Source organism: Papio anubis, chromosome 4 (genome assembly GCF_008728515.1).
Source record: "Papio anubis isolate 15944 chromosome 4, Panubis1.0, whole genome shotgun sequence".
NCBI classification, from domain to species: Eukaryota; Metazoa; Chordata; class Mammalia; order Primates; family Cercopithecidae; genus Papio; species Papio anubis.
The window spans coordinates 95,983,668-96,000,217 of NC_044979.1; the positions used below are offsets into that span (position 1 = coordinate 95,983,668).

General features: G+C 44.8%; 1 long non-coding RNA gene across 1 annotated transcript; it reads right to left on the bottom strand.

Annotated features, from left to right (window-relative positions):
* Positions 1–858: 858 nt before the first annotated feature.
* LOC108585041 lies at positions 859–15,991 on the bottom strand. The gene is made up of 2 exons (XR_001900855.3): positions 14,092–15,991; positions 859–1,133 (listed from the first exon to the last, which is right to left on the bottom strand). It is a non-coding gene; the product is annotated as an uncharacterized LOC108585041 (long non-coding RNA).
* Between the last annotated feature and the right edge of the window lie 559 nt (positions 15,992–16,550).

The following is a 16,550-nucleotide window of genomic DNA, read 5'->3' on the forward strand; positions in this document are numbered from 1 at the left end:
AGTGCAGTGGCACAATCTCAGATTACTGCAACCTCTGCCTCCCAGGTTCAAGCGATTCTCCTGCCTCAGCCTCCTAAGTAGCTGGGATTACAGGTACACGCCACCACGCCCGGCTAATTTTTGTATTTTTAGTAGAAATGGGGTTTCACCACGTTGGTCAGGCTGATCTCAAACTACTGATCTCATGATCTGCCTGCTTCGCCCTCCCAAAGTGCTAGGATTACAGGCGTGAGTCACCACGCCCGGCCTTATGATGTAATTTTTTACACTTAAAGCCTTTTTACTGATTATTATACTTCACTGCAGTCAAAGTACATATAAAAATTGTGATTTAAATTTTAATTTCCCATTGCCATGATTTTCCAAGTATTAATTTTGCTAGATTGAGTCTTCATTATAATTATTACTAATGTACAACTGATCAAAATAATGTAACTTTGTAAGTTTTGATAATTACTAAACATAAGAAGGAAAATTTTTCTGAAATGTATTTCTTCATGAGGTTAATGGGAAAATTTTAGGGCCTTAATTGAAAGAAGCAGCATGGGTAATATCTTTTTTGCTTCTTGCCCATCTCTTCCATCTAGAATGGAAGCCCATGAGGACAGAAATGTTTTACTGTTGTGTTCACTGCAGTAACTCATCATCCAGAACTGTGCCTGGTATATATTAGGTGTTTAATAAATATGTATTATGAAATGAAATCGTCCCTTTGCTATCATAAAGGTTTCTATACCCAGGCAATATATTTTAAAAGATTTGGGATGGGGGAGGGTGGTGCCTTTCTTTTGTAGAGTAGCAGAAGGATGATGGAAAGGAAGAGAGGTAGGAAAGGGTAAATAACTCCCAGCCCAGAGGTTCTGATGCAAGTCTGTTTTAGGAACTCAATGATAGGAAAGTTGAGGACACATAATCCAACACTTCGATGCCCAAGTGCCCCTTACAAAGTCTTTATATACCCCCCTAGTGGGCATGCCCCAGTCTGAAGATCTCTGGATTTTATAACAGTAATCAAAGGTGCCATGCTATTGTTGTTAAAAAGAGAAGGTGTGTCGGCATCAGGAAGAATCAGGACAACAGCTTCTTTCTATTGTAATCATTCCAAGCTGGAAGCTTCCCAAACCAGGATCAACCTAAAAAGAAATGATGGAAGATAAATATAGGCTTTAATTTAATCCCACAAGAAAAAAACTTGGAAAACAGTTATATGGAAGGACATAGTTATCTCAACTTCACATTAAACATTAGAGGAGCCAACATTAGTGAAATGAAATTGAAATTATGTTAACTCTCATAGTCAAGATACACACAGGCATATACACACAGATTAGAACCCACAAACTCATTCACACATTCAATCATTTACGGAATGGTCACCATATGCCTTGCACAGTGCTGGGTGTTGAGCTATAGCAACAAATTATGCACAAATGGACCTGCCCTCATGGAGCTTAGAATTGAAGACAATGTGGCCAATGTGCCAGGCATTGTACGATAATTTAGTTTCAACAAATTCTACTTCAGAAACAGAAAAAGAAACCTAATGACTTAGCTTGGGGAGGAAGAAAAGATACGAGAAAATCAAGGAAGAAAAGATATGAGATAATAAGTTTCCTATTCTTTCCTGTTTTTCCTAGTGAAGTACAGTTTTTCAAGGTAAATTATCCACAATGCATTATAAAATATCTAAAATCGTTTGAAATCCACTACGTCAAAGCTAAAAAGACAAACTGAATTCAATTTTCGGTTTTCACGGGGTACAGATAAATCCTGATCAATCAACGGTTAACATCAAATGACTTAACAGCCCAGGCTGGTCTTGCTTAATCACTTAACCATCCTCTTCCTTTTGTCTAATCCCCAGATACATCTCAACACCCTAACAAACCAGTTCTCTGATGGCCTTTCAAAAGCTGCATTGGTTGCCTTTCCTCTTGCCTAACACACACACTCTCTCTCACAGCTTAGGAAGACTGAAAAATCTGAAGGCGTATTTTCTATAGCACTTCAGCTCATGGTAATAACTTCAATATAAATGTTGACTCATAGGAAAACAGTAGCCAACTGAAAGTGCAGCTGAAGAAATGAGGCACACAGCAAGACCTAATCCGCAGATACCAGTTCTGTCTCCATGCTCCTGCAGGGGGTCAGCCTCATTCACCACTGAGGAGACGGAGCATATCCTTTTGACAGCATGCAGCAGAGTTGGGAAAACAATTCTAATTGAGCCCTAATTAAGGGTGCCATTTCTACCAATGAAGATGAACCCAGGTCCAGTCCAAGAGGTATCTGAAGGACACAAATCCCCTCCCAAATGCATTAAGTGAAAACAGCACCTCCATCTTCTTCTCACGAGCCTCCTTAATAATATCTGCAGTTATCCACGTACCTCCCACCTCCAGGCAAGGCGTATGTGCAACTGAACCTTCAAGTAGAGACGTAAGATGATTTTTAACTTTGATTAGAAGCTTTTCAAGATAATCTCTTCCTGTTTTGTCCTCTGGCAAGAGCTCCCCTTCCTTCATTTGGTCACAGAGTGGTTTCCTTTTAAAAGAACTATTCAGCTTTTGGAAAACTGACAAGAAGAAACTGGGAGAATTCACACACCATAGAAAACTGGGTACATGGTTGCTAATAAATTTCATTGTCCTTCTATCTCCAGCCTCTCCACCAACAGAAAGACACAGAGGGAAAGAGAAAGAGAGAGAGAGAATGAATTTGAAGTCTGAAATCTTGTAGTTCTTTTGAACCAGTCAGTTCTTCTTGTTCAGAAAAGAAGAGGAAGGGAAGGAGTGGCTATGGGCGCCAGAGGGAGGGTTAGTGACTCAGTCCTACCCTCCTAACAGATTAAACACCAAGGAACACAAACCTCGGAACCAGACCTGGCTCTGACCCTCTGCCCTACCCCTTGTAGTGTGACAGGGAAGCTCCAGTTCCCTTATCATACCTCAATTTTATCCAGAAAGTGGCGGCATGAGGAAAATGCCCAGCATTTAGTAAATGCTCAATCAACATTGGTGGAAAGATTCCTAATAACGATTATAATAATACTAGGTAACTTGATTGATGATTGGCACTAACAATTTTTTTTTTTTTTGAGACGGAGTTTCGCTCTTGTTGCCCAGGCTGGAGTGCAATGGCACAATCTCGGCTCACCACAACCTCCGTCTCCCGGGTTCAAGCGATTCTCCTGCTCCAGGCTCTCAAGTAGCTGGCATTACGGGTATGTGCCACCACGCCCGGCTAATTTCGTATTTTTAGTAGAGACGGGGTTTCTCCATGTTGGTCAGGCTGATCTCAAACAACTGACCTCAGGTGATCCACCTGCCTAGGCCTCCCAAAGTGCTGGGATTACAGGTGTGGACCACTGCGCCCGGCCGGCACTAACAATTTTAATCTGTTCAACAATTCTGTGAGCTGCATACTATCATTATTCTTGTTTTAATGACTAGAAAGCTAAGAAACAAAGGTTAAACATCTTGCCTAACACCACCTCGCTACCAAGAGACTAAGCCTATGCTTGGCCTCGAGCAGTCAGGCTTAGAGCAGGACAGTCCAATGGACCTTCCTGCAATAATGGAAAATGCTCTATCATCTGTGATTTCTGACACAGCAGCCACTAGCCCTGTGCAGCTGTTGAACAATTTAATGTGGCTGGTGCAACTGAGGAAATAAATTTTGAATTTTATTTAATTTTAATGAATTTCAATTTTAAAAGCCACATGTGGCTAGCTGCTCCCATATCAGACATCACAGCTCAAGAGGTCCCACTGTTAACTTCCAAACAAAGCTCAGGTACATCCAGTGTAGGCAGGAGACTTCAAAAATGACACTAATAAAATTGGGACTAATGTGTCTATACATGCGACTGTAACGTGGGAGAGGAACACATCTCATTGCTAATAATATTGCCATATTATTTCCTATTAGCCTTCTACACATATGACAAACTTATTTTTTCAGTCAAAAAAATCTATTACTTTTAAAAAGTCAAATGATCAAAAGTGTATAACCTATTAAGCAAAAGTTCCTTTCTCCAGCATCACCACCACTGCCCCCATCCTGATCCCCTTCAGACCAGAACACACAAATTCTGTATCTATTTGAGTCTATATGTACATGAATGCACACAGAGGAATAAAAATGAGATCCAATCCCCCTTAACTGTTCTACGACATTTTCTTTACAGAAAATTACATCTCATTCACCTTCCATGTTGATAGAATACATATCTATCTCATTCTTTCCTAGTAAATATTTTGTTGATGGCTTTATCCCAATTTATTTAATTGGTCTTCTATTAATGGAAATCTTAATTAATTCTCAATTTTGTCTTTAAAAATAATACTGCAATGAGTGTACAACCACCATGGTGTTGCAGCTTTTTAAGACTGCTCCCTACACGTGGTTCAGCGGACACTGTTGTTTGTCTACCCAAAAGACACCCCTACCCCTCTTCTTTGCTAACAGAATTGACCTGGTTCAGGGTTCACCCCAGCTCCTCATGACTCAGACTTAGGTCCTGATTGGTCTAGGCCACTTAAGTGATCCCAATTTCATCAGCAGTGATTGGTTAATGCCTGGGCATCCAACTCAATTCTGCCCCTTGGCAAATAGCAGAAAATGGCTGGAGTCTTGAAAAAACAAAGTGCTCAGGGACATTCTTCTGTGAGGGCTGCAGCCATCACATTGCCACAAGAGAACCTAGTCTGAGAATGAGACAAAAAAGCCGAAGACAGCAGAGGAAAAAGCTGGAAAGAAGCCAGATCTTTAATGCAGTGTTGAGCTGCTGAATTAACCAACCTGGACCCTCCCTACCTCTGGGCTTCTTGTAAAGTAAGTTATTTTTTCCTTTCAGCCAGTTAAGTTTGGGTCTACGTTAATTAGAACCAAAACTACCTAACCAATACAAATGCAATTGGTGGTTCAAAGCAGATGCAGATTTTATTCTGATGGGTACCCTATAGTCACTTCTATTTAACCTATTCATAGCATGAACGCAGAAAATGTCTCAATGGCATGGATCATTGTCCATCCTCTAGAATGGCAGCCTTCTGCTACATCAGTCCAAGCTTATTTGAACGGCCCTCCCATCAGCATCCCCTGCCTGATGTACACAGATGATACTGAATTAAATATAAAACCACAGCCGGGCATGGTGGCTCATGCCTGTAATCCCAGCACTTTGGGAGGCCAAGGTAGGCAGATGCTTGAGTTCAGGAGTTCGAGACCAGCCTGACCAACAAGGTGAAACCCCGTCTCTACTAAAAATACAAAAATTAGCCAGGCATGGTGGCGCACTTGTATTCCCAGCTACTCGGTAGGCTGAGACAGGAGAATTGCTTGAACCCGGGAGGCAGAGGTTGCAGCGAGCCGAGATCATGCCAGTGTGCTCCAGCCTGGGAGACAGAGCGAGACTCTATCTCAAAAAAAAAAAAAAAAATATATATATATATATATATATATATCCAGAAATCTGGTCAGACTAAAGATAAAGATCTTCCAAAGCTATTCATGTTACACACAGAAAAGGATAATATTTTAGGGCACATTGGGGTAAATGGATAGTGATACTCAAAGCCAAGCATTTTTCACCTAAGGATTCCTGCTACCCTAGTAGGCCCTGCCTGGCCTCCCTGAAGGAGAGAACAAATTTGGGGTCCACTTGAAAGCCAGTCATGGAACACTGGTTATGAGGTCTGCTCTAGAAGGATTCATCATATGCTGATTCCAAGCAACATATTTTTTTCTACATTTTAACGTCTCTGAAATTAGGATGCATTTGACAACCAATAACATCTTAAAAGTGCACTCAGCCAGGTGGTAGGCATGATATCACTAACATTTTCTACCTTTGTTCAAATTCAGACTAACAATCTTCTATTGGTCCCTTCTGGTAAGACCGAGGAGACCCCAGCATCACGGTGAGTTACTGTTTAATGAGTACAGAGTTTCAGTCTGACATGATGAAAAAGTTCTGGAGGTGGATGGTGATGATGGTTGCACAACAAACGATGTGAATGTACTTAATACCACTGGAACGTACACTTAAAAGTGGTCAAAATAGTAAATTATATGTTATGTATATTTCACCACAATTAAAAGCAGGAGGGAAAAGGCCCAGCATTAAACTTTGCAAAAAGAGCATCAGTGGCTTGGATCCAGAGACAATAGCAGAACACTCTTTTAAGAAATACTGCTTCTTGGCTTGTGTTCTTAATGATGCAGAAGATGACACTATGCAAAAAAAAAAAAACAAAAACCCAGACATGAGGACCCTGAATACGAGGAAGTTTTAGGAATTCTTCAACCAACTTTTTCTCTTATAGGTTTTTAAAAATGTATTCATAGATGTGACATGCGACCAAAAAACAAACAAACAAACAAAAAACGATGCTGGAAATTTCCCATTTGACCCTCCATGTCCACACCCCGCCATCTTAACCACTGGAGGCCGCCCTCCTTGGACCGTATCAGGGTATTCACTCCCTTGGTTCCCTCCTTGCTTAGCTGTGCGTTGGCAGTGGCATTTGGTTTCCTCCACCAAATGCCCCAGCTCCTGTCGGGCAGCCCTCTCCTACAGCCTCAGCTCCCCCCAGGAGCTGTTCTCTCCAGTCGCCCCTTGATGGCTGGGAGTGGTCACAGCTTCCCACTGCTGCCAGCACCAGAGTACTTCCCTCTTCCTGGCTGGCCTCCCTCAACCCTGCCCACACCCTGTGTAATATTCCTTTCAGCAGCCTCTCTTCAGTGCCCCCTTCCCTTTGGAGTGTGCTTTGGCAATGGTTAATTTCTTAGATTTGACAAATGAGGGTGAAATTTTCAATATGCTATAAAGAGTTAAAGAGATGTTTCCAATATTACCCTTCCAGAATTAATTTGGGATTACAGCCAAGCAAGTTTAATGTTTCGAAATATCATACACAATGCAGCTGAGCGCCAATTTTATTCCCTGGGTTAGTACTAATCGGCAAAATGTATGTAAAGGCCTCAGGAACAGACTGCCCTGAACATTCCTGTGTGTTGCCCCAGGTCAGTGGGTCTTCCTGCTCTCATACTATGCCCACCCACACCCCTCCTGTCTATGCCACTGGCTTTCAGCATGTCTTCTCTGCATGACTCTTAACAGCTTCATAACTGGCTAGTTTGCCTCCCGACAACTCACCCTGCCTTCTGCTGCCAGAATACATTTTCTACAAAAGCAGAGCTGATCAGGCCATTTTCCTGCTTACGGGCTTTTGTGGATCCCCATGGCTTCCAGGATGCAGTTCAAATGTTTACAGGTACCACACAAGACCCTTCCTGGTTTACCCCTGCCAATCTCCTAGCCTCATTTCCTGTTGCTCATCTGCCTGCCACACATAAAGACTTGCTGATTCCCAAACACATCATACTGTTGCATATTTACATAAGTCTGTACTTGCTGTTCCCTTCAACTAAAATGCCCTTTCCTCCCTTCATTCAGGTACCTCCTACTCATCCTCCAATATCCAGCTGTCACCTCCTCTGGGAGACCTTCCCGGATATTCCAGGTTGATTTAGCAGCACGCTGTGTGTATCACACTGAAATGGCCTACATCCAGGAGCTGACACATGGTAAAGAATTCAAAGTTCCTTGAAAGAATGCATTAATGCAACTTATTTTCTGCTTCTATTGTTTTTCTTGTAGTACACCAACTAGGACACTTTTTGAAGAAACTGCAATTCTTCTCAGCATTCAATTCTGTCCAGTGGCAAAAGTGATCAGGAGATTCAAAGTAGTAAAAATAATCCCCAAAGTAATGCTACCACTAGGCCCTGGAAACCAACCTTACATACTACAGACAGACTGAAGATTTGCATTGAGCTAAGCCCTAATTATGTTCAGTGTTCTTAACTTTAAACCTAGACTCCCAGGCTTTGTACTATGCCATAACCAATTGGACAACTAAATGATACCCGGTACAGCACAGCTGCTAAGATCACAGACTAATCCAAACTGCCCAGCCACTGTCCAGTGGCTTCAGCCACTGTCCAGCTATGTGTCTTGGGCAAGTTAGTTAATCCCTTTATGCCTCAGTTTGCTTATCCGTAAGATGGGAATGATATTAACAGTACTGACCTCGTCGAATAAATGATTTAACATATGTGAATGGTTACAACAGTGCTTTGCACAAATTAAGTACTTCTTAACCAGCTATTTTTTGTGTTTCTTCTATTAACTGGCAAAGAAAGAGGAATATCTAAGAAGCAAATCAGAGGTAATTTCAGGAGTGTCTCTTTGCTGTGTGGAGACACTCCTGGCTCTCCTAGTGCCCACTTAATTAATTCACAGATCAGAATTGGAAGACCTAAGTCTAATATTGCCGGGGGTCTGCAGAAGAGACACTGTCCTCCTTCCAGCTGGCTCCTCCAACACAACCAAACCAACACGGGTTGTTCATTCCTCACACATCAACTATAGCTGTGGGAACAATGAGTTCTGCCTTTTTTTTTCCCTGTCTACTGCTTTCATATTTAAGGTCGCCCCTGTGTCTGCAGTGATTATCCCAGGAGATCTCCCTGTATATACCTCCCCATGAACAAGAAAATTTACATCAATTAACAAGAGACAAGCTTAGGGGAAGAAGTGCTTCCTGAACATCACCTGTGGACTCGACTATAGCACTCTTGTGGGATCCCAACAAATATGTTGTCCACCCCACTCCCAACTATTTAAAGAATATTTGAGAGCACTCAAATTCTTTGGCATAAACACTCTTTGAAATGCAAGGTTATGTAGAATCCTAGAATTTTACTGCTAGAAGATGTGGTGGGAGATTATACAAAATGGGGAATCAGTGACCCAGCACCGTGGCTTCCCAGCTCCTCTGCATCCCCCCATATTTCCCAACCCTTGCATTTGAAATTTAAAATGTTCTTTAAAAAGTTAAAGGCTTCCAGTGTTGAGTGATATATAGTCATGTACTGCACAAGGATATTTCAGCCAACAATGGACCAAATATATGACAGTAGTCGCAAAAGATTATAATGGAGCTGAAAAATTCCTACAGCCTAATGATGTCATAGCTGTCATGTCATAACATGTTTTTTTAAATATAGGGTAGCCTAAGCTTATGTTTATAAAGTCTACAACAGTGTACTGTCCTAGGCCTTCACATTCACTCAGCACTCACTCATTGACTCACCCAAAGCAACTTCTAGTTCCACAAGCTCCATGCATGCTAAGTGTCCCATATGGGTGTAACTTTTTTTACATTTTATATTGTATTTTTACTGTACCTTTTGTATGGTTAAATAAATCCTTACCATTGTGTTACATTTGCCTACAGCACTCAGTACAGTACCATGCTGCACAGGTTTGTAGCCCAGAAGCACTAGGCTATGGCATACAACCTACCATCCAGGTTTAAGAACACTCACTCTGTGATGTTTGCAAAAACAATGAAATCGCCTAACACCACATTTCTCAGAACCTATCCTCACCATTAAGCGATGCATGAACTAAAGTTTCAGCTGCACCTGTTTGGTTCATTCACATGAAGTATCTAAAATAAAGACAGGAGTGCCAGGGCCATGCAAAGTAGGTTGCTACTGATGGTTTCCTTTGCCCGGCGATCTGGGTTAAATCAAAACCATGGCCTCCCTAGCGTTTCTTGTTCTTCCTTCCCTGACATGTTTATCACCCTTCTGATTATATTTGTATTGTCTACCTCTTGCATGAGACAGACCTCCAAGAGGGCAGGGTTCGGGGCCTATTTTGTTCACTGCTGCATTTGTCACACCTGATGCTCGGGAGGTGAAAATACACTGATTGCTAAATGACTGAGGTCCATGAGACCATGCCAGGTTTACAGTAAACACCCCAAGACTGCCGATTTTCCCAGTTCCTATTCCTGGCATCCTTAGCACCAGAGTAAACCAAAGCCCTCCTGCTTGGTTAGTCCTTAACTCATTTGTGGTCACAAACAGGAGAAACACAAATCATTTAAGCATATAAGTCCAACCAGACTGAATCATGTCAGGGACGCCAAACCTTACCTTTCTCCGGAGGTGAGAAATCCTGACCTAATTCCTTTGTACGGATGACTACTCTCCCAGTCAACCGCTCCACCCTTTACCCTCCCATTCTCCTACAAAGTTGATTTAAGTTTTCTTAGAATTCAGTATTTTCAGACTATCTTGTGGAGATGTACAGACATAAGAACCAGGAAAGAGAATCCTCTTCCTCACCTAAGCACACCTCACATTCATCTCAAATGAACACAAGACGTACTTGAGTTTGGATCACTTTATTTAACTGCACAGAGATAATTCAGCCATTTTTGGGTAAAGGATTGAGGAACAAAAGCAAAACGGTCACTGATGGAAAAGTGGGAGAATGGATAATGGCCACACAAAAGAGAACACATGCTGCCTTAGGATCAAGACACAGTATTCCTGTGAAAAGCAACTGGTAGGTCCTGCGATTAAGCTCTAACATCAAGCAACTGAATACTTTCTCCCTCATTGAGCCTTCCTCCATTATCATCCCTCTCCCGATGATAAACTGGAATATACCTAAGTAAAAAAAAAAGCTGGTTTTATCAAGGGCTTCCCAGAGATACAAACAAGCAACCCCAAGGCTTCCGAAGCATCCCATAAAATATATCAGAAGGCCCTTCCCTTACCTGTCAGCACCACGGGGACAGGAACCATTTCCTTTTTTGCCTACCACCCTGCATCCTGTGCCTGGCCAAAAGCTCATAAAACCAAAACAGCGCAATGTCTACGGAACAGGACTACAATTTGGTGCCAGTCACTGACCCGCTATACAGAGCAGGCTATTGATAGGAACTCACCAACCCAAACCTCCATTCCACTAGGGATGAGAGAGCAGTCCACCTAAAGTATCTCCACAGCCCAAAAGCATAAATGTCCCCCTCCCCCAGTGTCTTTCAAAATGCTTTCTTGGAAAAAGTTCTTCCTTTCCATTAATAAAACTTACTTTAAAAAACAAAAGTGAACTGCACTTAAATCGGAAGCAGAATTGAGACTAGATCTCCAAACTCAATCCCTGCAGGCTGTCATTTATTCAGCAGGTCACTTGAGTAAAAGGACCATTATCCGTGGCTTCTGTACAAATATATTTCCTTCTTTAAGGGTAGAGAGTTTAAATTCCTGCAAGGCACTGCACACTAACACACCCACTAATAAATCTGCAACTCTCCTCTCCTGTCTCAGTTTAAGTGAGGCCAGTCTTTCAGTACCTGTTAAGCAACGTTGAAAAGTCCAAAGCTTTATTTTTTTCTTCTTTAAACCAAAAACTTCTGCAGTCAGGAGTCCACCAGGGTAAGATGAAGTAAGAGATTTGGGGTAATTTTGGTCCCATTTACAGTGTTTAACCCACTGGTTTCAAGGGAATTGGTCAAGTTCCTCGTGCTGCACTTGGACCCCCTCTGGCCTCGCCCCTCCCCCAAGGGAAAGGCGCAGCGACGTGGCCACCAGGGCCACTCGGCCTGGCGTCTGGAGCACTGGCGGTAGCGGCGACCACAGCCTCTAGAGACAAAGTTCTGTAGTGCACTGACTTCTATCATACTCAGAGTCGGAGTGTCTCAGAACTTTGCCTCAAAAGACCAAACGTGCTGTCTTTCTCCAGAAGTTTCTTCCCGCAGGTGTGCTCCCCCACCCCCCAGCTAAGACAAAGAAGAGTAACTCGTTAAAAGCAATTTAGCTCAGGATGCGACCGATAATGGAACGGGTCATTAATTATGGAAAGTTACTGCCGCAGTCAGCAAGAGCAAATGCCCAACAGAAACGGTGTTTTAACAGACCGATTCGACAAATTATGGTCGCAATGTCACAGCAAATGGGCTGCAAGAATCGCACACTCTCCTTCCTTCCTACCCGTCCTCAGATTATAACCCCCATTCCTGGTCGAACCCCCACCTCCCCAGTAGTTACTTAAACTTTTGCCAGCAGCTAACTCACTCTACCTAACTTGTGGCAACTTTTTACCTTCCCATTTGGAAAGCTGGGGGCGGGGGCGCTGCACGAGGACGAATTTTCGGAGCTGGAAGAGTTAAACGGGGGGAGCAAATACAGGCCCGGGAAAAGCCCCGCAGATGGGACGGCCCAAGAAAGCCCCGCTTTGCGGGGCCTCCCCTGAGACTCCCCTTCCCCAGCCATTCCCAATACTCTATTCCCGGTCTTCCGGCCGTCCGCGCCCAGCCCCGGGAACTCGGGTCGAAGCCGTCCCATCCCCTCCCTTCTACCCACCCACTCTTTGGGATTCTCCCTGCCCCATCAGGCAGCGCTTCCCGCGGACCCCGTTCCCGCACAACCTTGCACACAGTCCCCAACACGGCTCTTCTCCCCCGCCTGGCACCCCTTTTCCCTGCAGCAGAAGCGACCACTCTGTCCCCCATTCTAGCAGACCCCCTCCCCCCACATACCGCACCTGAACAGCTGTTGCGCGCGTGCAACAGGTCTGGAAAGTGCTTTCCCATCTTCCCCCAAACCCTCGCCACCGTTCCATCCCCCGCCACCCCTAAGAGCCAAGGCCGGAGGGGCAGTGGGCTGCGTCCCCCGGGCCGGGGAGCACGGGCGGCTGGCGGAGTTCGGGGCGCCCAGAGGCTCCCGGGGCTAGAGGCGGTGGTCGCGCTGGGCCGGGACGCCTTCGCGAGTGGCCCCTCGTGCGCCCGCCGCAGGCTCCCCAGCCTGCCCTCCAGCGCCGGCCACCAGGCATTCCCGGGCCGGCTCCCCCCTCGCGCTCCGCTCCGCTCCCTTCCATCTTGACTTTTGCCGACGTGGAAATTTTGGGTTTGGAGACGACCTGCGCTCTTATTGGCTGCCGGCGGGCGGGGTCGGAGGTCACGGCTGCTCTCGCTATTCCGCGCCAAGGGGAGCCGCACAGCGGCTCGTGTCAAGTCAGCAGGTTCCCTCCGCCTCCCCCGGGGTCACGTGCGCCCCGGGCGGGCCCGGGAAACGCCTCCTTATGCAAATAGAGCGGCCGCGCGGGGCTGGGGGCGGGGGGGGGGGGGGCGGGTGGGGGCGGGGGCGGGGGCGCGGCGGGCCGGCCCCGCCAGAGGCGGTGCTGGGAGGGCGGGGCGCTCCAGGTGGCCACCTGGCTCGACTTCCGCCCCGCCCTCCTGCCCACCAGCCTCTACCAGCCTGCCTGTGCCGCCTCCCGCGACATTCGGGCCGGGCTCTGTCCCCGGCCAGCCCCGCTGGGCCCAAGGAGTTAGCGTTTTGCAAGGTGCCCCTGAATGCCCGCTTCCCCCGGAGCCCCCTCCTCCAAACCCAACCCGAGCGCTTCCTGGGCCCGGTCTCTCCTGACTGGGGAGGAGGAGGCGGCGACGCTGCCTGCAGGGCAGAGTGCGAAATGGAAACCTCGGGAGGACAGTTTCCTCCCCTGGCAGGGAGTTGAGAACTAAATGCGAGATTCCCGGTAAGGGAATTCTAGGACAAAGCAAAATCAAGAATTCATCAAGGTTAAAAGTCGTTTCTTTTAATAAACTGCCCACCACCCATCCGCAAATAAAGAGGCCAAATTGCTAACTAAAAGTAGTAAAAATGCCAGTTCTGCACCTTTTTTTTAACACGTCTACAAGGACTAACCGAAAGCCCGGTTTTCCTCCGCCCTGACGTCTGCTGGGTACTGGGCACCCGAGACTGAACCAGGGGACACGTACTCCTTCCCGCATCTAGATGGGGGTGTGACTCGGGGGCGCCCAGAATTCCCTAAGAAGAGGTCACGGGCACGTAGAAAGAATCAGTTTTAATGTGGTTCCCCAAGCACGCCAAAGAAGATGCTTTTCTAGAAAGAAAGGGAAATTGATGAATGACCACGTGACCAGGATGTCTTCCTTCCTTCCCTCTCCCCAAGGAAAAGAAAGTAACTGCATTGCAAAGGTAGAGCCCATGTTATAAATCGGACTCTGATGCCGGCCTGTAGTCACCAAGGAAAAAGAAGGGGACTGCATTTTTAAAAATATAAATATTTCTCAGAACTGGCCTAGTTATTTTTCCCCTCAGGTAACAAAGTATGTGTATCATCTTTATAATGGTTCCATCTTAAGTCTGACCCAGTGATACAGAAAAACATAAGATACGTTTTTATGGGAAGATTCTTACCTGGAAAATTCTTCCCATCCACTCTTCTTAATTTACTTTCCTTCTCCCCATTTCCCCCTATGGAAAGATAAATCATTGCTCCTTCGAACTGTTTTATCCTCAAGGATCTTTGTCTCCACTCTCCTTTCTCTTCCCTCTCCACACTTGCTTGTTTATCTGACCATTCCCGGGTTTGCAGGGGCCTCTCCCCAGGCATTGTCTCCTCAGCCCTCCGCCCCCCCTCGGTCAAGGCCCGGCGGCAGTGCTTGCTGGGCCTCGGAGTGGGTCCCCGCTCTGCTGCCTGTTATGTTGTGTGCACTGGAATATTGATTTTTCAGTGTGTGTGCGCCGGCTCTGTAAAAATCAATATTTCAGTAGCTCGAGCACAGCGCAGGGCAGTGTAATGGAGCCAGCCTGCTGATGTAACGTGCGGGGTCCACCCTCAGCGATTGAGGTCAGAAAATGGCAGTATGTTTTCCCATTTCATTGTTTGCTTCGGAGAGAAGGAAAGAGTTTGCATACCGTTGTGTACATCAGATTCCAGGATGAGGTAACCTTACTACTGTTGGGTAACAGACGAACCAAGTTAGAAAAAAGACAACGAGGTGATGATGGAAAACCTCCGATTATCCTTTGTAAGAACGGATCTTAATAAAATATTGGGGGAGGAGGGGAGTTATTGTCTGCCATCAATCCTACCACATTTCACAATGAGAAAATGAAAATAGGCTCACTCCAGGAAAGGGCTGGAGTTGATCTTTTAATACTGGATATGTGGGTGCTTATTATTTCGCAGCCCCTAAAATATGCTTCTGATTAAAAGGACGATATTTTTCGCATGACTTGAAGAGAAAAAATAATAATGGTCCCAACTTGAGGGCTAGCCTCATGACATTTGCAGCAGATGTGGAAAGACAACTAGCCTTGGAGTCAGGAGGGGGTGTTCTCACCAAGCACCCCTGTAAGGAGAGCTTTTAGTGAGTCAGTTCACCTCTATGGGCCTCAGGGAATTTACCTATAATTTAAAGGTTTAGACTAAATCACCTCTAAATACCCTTTTGCTCTAAGAGCTATGAATCTACAGAAGAAATAGTGTTATAGCTAAAACCTTCAAAAACAAAAATACGATTGAGTATGTACCATGGATAAGAAAAATAGCTTAATACCAAGAGTGTTACAGAAAAAGAAGGCAGAGATGCTCCGACTTCTGGTTGCATGTTTTATTTTACATTATATTCCAATGCAATCTTTTTTGGGGGTAACTTGACCTAGCATTTCTAATTTTAAGAGTTTTTCCTAAAGAAATAATTAATATCACTAGAAAGATGTTTATCACTGCTGGTAGTACAATATTGAAACATTAGAAACAACCTATGTATTGAATAATAAGGGATTTATTATATAAAATATGGGGAGTGGTATACTTATTGAGTGGGATACAACTATTTAATATGGTGATGCTGAATGACTATCAAAATAATATGGAAGGTTTGCATTCATTGAGATGGATGTACTATTTAAATCTCTATGTGTCCATGTATGCTTATGTCATAATGGTAACAGATATGGGCTCTGAAGCCAGATGGCTTGAAGTCACATCCTGTCTCTGCCACTAGCCAGCTCTGTGGCCTTGGCCAGTTGTAAACTAGGTGTATTAGTTTCCTATTGCTGCTGTAAGAAATTCCCACAAACTTAGTGGTTTAAAATAACATACATTTACTATCTTACGGTTCTAGTGGTCAGTCCAAAATAGGTTTTGCTGGGCCAAAATCAAGGTGTCAACAGGGCCATACTCTTTCAGAGACTCAAGGGGAGATTCTGTTTCTTTACCCTTTCTAGAGGCCTCTTGCATTCCTTGGCTTGTGTCCCCTTCCTCTGTCTTAAAAGCACAGCACTCCATCCCCTGCTTTTGTCATCACATCTGACTCTCATCCTCCTGCCTCCTTCTTTTAAAGATCGTTATGATTACATTGGGCTCACCTAGATAATCCAAGATAATCTCCCCTTCTCAAGAGTCTTAATCACATCTGTAAACTTCCTTTTGACATATAAGGTAACACAGTCACACATTCCACGGTTTGGAATGTGGATATTTTGGGGCTGTCATTCTGTGTACCTTGTTGGGCTAAAGTCAAGGTGTCAGCAGGGGTGCATTCCTTTCTGGAGTACCAAAAGGAGAAATCCATTTTTTGGTTTTTCAGTTTCTAAAGGTTTCCTGCATTCCTTGACTCTGGCCCCCTCCTCCACCTTCAAAGCCAGCAAAGGCTGGTTGAATCATTCTCACATCCCATCACTCTCATGCTGCCTCTTGTGTCTCCCTCTTCCCTTCTGATTGCATTGGGCCTACCTGGGTAATTTAGGATATTCTTGCTATTTCAGGATCAGCCAATTACCAACCTTAATTTTGTCTGCTATCTTAATTCCCCTTTGCCGTGTAACATAACGCATTCACAGGTTCCTGGGATTAGAATATGGACATT